Raw genomic sequence first — 6000 nt, 5'->3', positions numbered from 1 at the left:
GTGTGGCGGTAGGCAGGAGACTCATCCTGTGGGGTGAGGCGAGGCAGGATGGGGGTGCCATTGCCATGGGCAAGGCAAGGGCTGGGGCAGCTGCTGCCTGACACCATCGCCCCCCCCACACAGAGGCCAGTGAGCGCATGGGGGCCAACGGTGTCCGTCAGTAGCCACAGCCTGCCGACCCCTCAACAGGCACACTCTGGGGCTCCGCAGCCCGTTGCCAGCAGTTCAAAGCAGCCACCTCCGAGATGGATGGCTGAGGCGGTGATGCAGTGGGTTGTGCCTGGGAAAAGGAGAGCATGCAAGGCCAGGAGGGACAGGATGGGGGGGAAGGGAAACCAGCCGTGCCAGGATGCATTGGTGAATTAGCAGGCGGCTGGTTGAAGAGGGACAGTTGCCACCTCCGAGGCATGGTGCGGGTGCCCACAGAGAGCTCTGAGTGCCACCTCTGGCACCCGTGCCATAGGTTCGCCACCACTGATCTAGTTCTCCTTTCACTGTCACAGGAAAAGGGTTGGAATTTCTCAGGGTAAATAACAAGGCAGGAAGATTCCTGCATATAGAGATGCTGCACCCTCAAACTGTCCTAAGAAATAATTTCATTCATTTTAGTGGAATTAAATAAGATTATAAATTGATAATAGTAATAATGCAATAATCACAATAAAGTACATATATTCAGATTGCATCTCAAAAAAGACTAAATTATTCTAAAAAAAATTGTATGATATTGTATGAGCTTAATAAGAAAACAAGCAAGCACCTTCCATCTGCAGCACCTTGAAGGATAGGAAAGAGTAGTTTAATTCTCTGTGCAATGCTATTTTCTCTCCAATAGATGGCAGTAGCGACTTCTCTTGTTTTACTTTTAGTGCCAAAAAATGTTAAAGCCAGTTAAAGTGCTCTGATAGTTTCGATTTCAATTTTTCTAAATCACAACCATACCTATTAGAATTACAGTTTTAGAAGGTACATTCTATCAGCACACGAAATACTCTGCTATATAAAAGTTATGGAGCCCTGATATAAAACTGTATTTTAAACTCCTACAGTTTGTTGGTACAGTGTAGCATATGGCATTTTGAAAGCAGAATGCAAATTCTGTAAAAGTCCTGCAGACTCTAAGTATATTATTGTGCCTAAAAACTTAAACATACCTAAACAAAATTGAGATGGTAGAGGACAGGAAGGCCTGGAGGAACGTTGTCCATAGGGTCGCGATGGATCAGACACGACTTCGCAGCTAACAACAACAACAAAGAAAATTGGTCCTCTGGAAAATGAGTAAAGCCTTGAGAAATATTTTATACATAACATAGATAATTTTTAAGCTATTTTATCCAACTTTGCTTTTAAAAACAAAACAGTAAAATCAATGTAAGCTATTATGCCTTATTGCTGAAATAACAACAACAACAACAACAACAACAACAACAACAACAACAACAACAATAATAATAATAATAATAATAATAATAATAATAAAGTTGGAAGGGATCTTGGAGGTCATCTACTCCAACCCCCTGCTCAGGCAGGAAACCCTATACCATTTCAGACACATGGCTGTCCAGTCTCTTCTTAAAAACTACCAGTGTTGGAGCATTCACAGCTTCTGGAGGCAGGTTGTTCCACTGGTTAATTGTTCTGTCAGGAAGTTTCTCCTTAGTTCTAGGTTGCTTCTCTCCTTGATTAGTTTCCATCCGTTGCTTCTTATCCTGCCTTCAAATCATCTACATGAGGAAATTAAAATACGTCATATCATATTAAATACAAAGTTCTTTTCAAATCACTAATAAAAATGAATAATATTTTAATGAAGGAAACTATTTCTTCCTTCAGGTGTTTTCCTTCTTTACAATATATATAATGCATATAATGCAGATCTATGCCTATGGAGCAAACCCAGGGATTGTATTCAGCTTTTTCTGAATATGCTCTAGCACTGAGCATCTTTATGGAATACAGTACAGACCTGGTGCACATTTTTAGGCAGAAATGTGATTAATAATTACAAGGATTGCAGTTCAAACTTCTAGGGGGCTTTAAGCTGGAAAAGGATGAATAATTTTTAAGATTCACTTCTTACCAAAGCTGATTAAAAGTCTGTCTTTTGAATTACAATCCAGTAATAAAAATTTGAATGATAGCCATGTAACAGAGCGCCTGTTACTCGTCCCAGCTTCTGCCAACCTAGCAGTTCGAAAGCACGTAAAAATGCAAGTAGAAAAATAGGGACCACTACGGTGGGAAGGTAACAGTGTTCCGTGCGCCTTTGGCGTCTTAAGCAGTTGTTTTAACCCCTAGGCCACAGGCTCTCTCTCTCTCTTTGTTAGCTGAGAAGCAAGGAAGATATGTGTTAAATGTTTGTTAAGCATTCAGAATACACTTGCTTAGTTAAAACAGGGTTAAAACAACTACTTAAGATGCAGTCGGCCCAGGTTCGAATCACAGAAGGGTATGGCTGACTGATGAGAACAAATAAGTTTGAAATGATCATATTGGTCGCCCTTTATTCTTTTATACACATACACACACACACACTGCTCAAAAAAATAAAGGGAACACTTAAACAACACAATGCACTGTATTTAATAGTAGGATGTCTTATTTTCTGTTCCCTTTATTTTTTTGATATATATATATTTATATATATATATGTATATGTATATGTATATGTATGCATGTATATGCATGTATATATATGTATATGTATGTATATGTATGTATATGTATACACACACACACACACACACACACACACACACACATATTCATTATGGGGAAAAACCCGAATGACCAAAGATCTACATACATACATACGTACGTACATACATATATATATATATATGTTTTCTGAGGTTTTCGCGGGTGTTTGTATGTGGATCTTTGGTTATTCGGGTTTTTTCCCACGTAGAATTGAAGGTGTAGTGTAGAAGCAACGTTTCAACAAAATCCCATCCATCATCCTCAGGCTGGTGGCTTCAGCTTCCTTCTTCTGGGAGAAGCATGTGATAGTGACTGTTTGTTCCTCTTTTTCTTTAACTGCCAGAGGGGGTGTGTTCTGTGGGTGGAGGTATGCTCTGATTGGGTGGGGGATTAGGTGTGTTCTGATTGGGTGGGAGTGTGTTTTGAATGGGGGTGTGTTCTGATTAGTTGGGGGTGTGTTTTGGGTGGATGGGCTGGTCTCAGCTGCCAGCCTTAGACCTGAGCTGGTGAGTTGTGCTGCTTTTGTTCGGCTTCGTGTTTGTGGTGGTGCCATGTTTTTATAGTGGGTGTCAGTTTGCTTATTGTATGGTTTGGAGGGGTTTAAAGTGGCTGATGTTGCAGCTGTAGTTAGGTTTCTGTTTTGTGGTTGTGCGTCGTTATCATTGTGGGTTCGGATTTGCTTTTTGAATGGTTGTGTGGTGGTGATGTCATGTGATGTTATCATGAGTTTGGGTCTGGTATCATTCTTGGTGGTTGGGACTCGTCTGTCAATCAAGGCGGGTTTCCAAATGGCTGGTAGGCGAGAGATATCATCTCGTTTGTTCATGCTGTGGGGGCGTTTTTCTATCTCAATGGCTTCTCTGATTATTCTGTTGTTAAAATGTTCAATTTTGGCGATAGTTCTGGTTTTTTTTAAATCAATTTCATGTCCCGTGGCTTCAAAGTGTTGGACCAGGGATGAAGTTTGTTCTTCCTTTCTGAGTGAGTTTCTGTGCTCTTCAATGCGTGCACTTATTCTTCTGTTGGTCTGTCCGATGTATGTGGTGGTGCAGGTGGTGCATGGGATTTCGTATACTCCTTGGTTTTCTAACCCAATTATGTCTTTGGGCTTTCTTAGGATGGTGGATATTTTTCTGTCTGTGTCGAATGCTGTTTTGATGTTGTGTTTTTGGAGGATCTTGCTGATTCTGTCTGTGGTCCCTTTTAAGTATGGGAGGAGGGCTTTGCCATTTTCTTGTTCTCTGTCTTGGGTTTGTGTGGGTGTCTCTCTTCGGATTAAGTTGGTAATCATGTTTCTTTGGAATCCATTGGCTGTTAGTACATTAGTGAGAGTGTGTAGTTCGGTTTTTAGGTGTTGTTCGTCAGCTAGGTGTTTTGTTCTGGAGATGAGTGTCTTGGCTACGGAGTTGATCTGCGATGGGTGGTGGTGTGAGAGTGTGTGTTCTGAACCAGCCCTCTTCTCTCAACCCCTATTTCAAAAGAAGAGACTGGAAAGCGTCCAAGGCTAAAAGGCTTCTGCCAAGATTTAATAGTAAACACACAAGAGCTTATCTCTCAAGCAAAAGAGTTGCTTTCAGCAACCAGCCCCTCCCCAAACACTCCTTTTATAGAGAGCTCAGGGCGTGGTCTCCCTGTGCCTCCTCCCGAGGAGTCCCATAGCCTTTCTTTGTTTGTCCCTGCTCGACTGCCTCCTGCGTCGGGCGTCCTTGAACAGGGCCAGCTGTGGGTCTTCATCCTCCGCACTCTCGGGCTCACACAGCTGAGCAGAGGTTCCCGGCTGAGGACTTTGCAAAGTCTCCAAATCATCATCAGCCGGTTCGTTTCCCTCCTCCCCCACATCTGAGTCCTCCGATACATCGGAGCCGGCTGTCGGACCCACAGGCTGGCCCTGAGTCACAACAGTGTGTTCAGATAGCGGTTTGTGTGTGTGTTTTTTTATGGTAGATAGTGTGTCCTAGGGAGCCGTTGGATTTCTTGTAGACTAAGACATCAAGGAAGGGAAGTTGGTTGTTAGCTTCTGTTTCCATGGTGAATTGTATTTTGGGGTGTAGGCTATTGAGGTGTGTGAGGAAGTCATCCAGTTTTTCTTTGTCGTGTGGCCAGATTATGAAGGTGTCATCTACGTATCTGAGCCAGAGTTTGGGTTTGTGGTTGGATTTTTCTAGAGCGAGGGTTTCAAAGTGTTCCATGTAGAGGTTTGCGATGACAGGTGAAAGGGGTGATCCCATGGGTGCTCCTTCCATTTGTTTGTATCTTTGTCCATTGTAGATGAAGTATGTGTTTGATAGGCAGTGGTAGGTCAGATTTAGGATGTGTTTTGGGGGGTTGTATTTATTTAGGATAGCTGTCAAGGCTTCTTTGATTGGCACTTGGGTGAAGAGGGATACGACATCGAAGCTCACAAGTAGGTCACAGGGCTGTAAGTTTAGTTTACTTATGATCTCTATGAATTGGAATGAGTTTTGTACGTGTGAGGTGATGGAATTTGCGTAAGGCTGTAGTTGTTTGGCAAGAAATTTGGCTAGATTTTGTAGAGGTGAGCCTATGGAGCTGACTTTGGGTCTGAGTGGCGTTCCTTCTTTGTGTTATCTTGGGCAGACCATAGAGCTTAGGACATCTGGATGATTTTTCTCTGGGAATGATAGTTTGCAGGATCTCTTCACTGATGGGGGTGGCTTTTATTTTTATTTACTCTTCACCCAAGTGCCAATCAAAGAAGCCTTGAAGCAACATCAGCCACTTTAAACCCCTCCAAACCACACAATAAGCAAACTGACACCCACTATAAAAACATGGCACCACCACAAACACTATGCCGAACAAAAGCAGCACAACTCACCAACTCAGGTCTAAGGCTGGCAGCTGAGACCAGCCCATCCACCCAAAACACACCCCCAACCAATCAGAACACACATCCCATTCAAAACACACTCCCACCCAATCAGAGCACACCTAATCCCCCACCCAATCAGAGCACACCTCCATCCACAGAACACACCCCCTCTGGCAGTTTAAAAAAGAGGAACAAACAGTCACTACCACATGCTTCTCCCAGAAGAAGGAAGCTGAAGCCACCAGCCTGAGGATGACGGATGGGATTTCGTCGAAACGTTGCTTCTACACCTTCAATTCTACATGGGGAAAAACCCCCGAATAACCAATAGGTAAAATGAGGACCCAGATTGTTGGGGGCAATTAAGCTGACTTTGTAATAATGCCGCTTGGGGGGGGCCTGAAAGCCCTAATAAGCAGGCATATACATAGAATGAAGGCTACTGCTAAGCTTGTAAGCCGCCC

This window comes from Vipera ursinii (genome assembly GCF_947247035.1).
Source record: "Vipera ursinii genome assembly, chromosome: 1".
Classification (NCBI taxonomy): Eukaryota; Metazoa; Chordata; class Lepidosauria; order Squamata; family Viperidae; genus Vipera; species Vipera ursinii.
Note: the sequence above shows the minus strand (reverse complement) of the source record.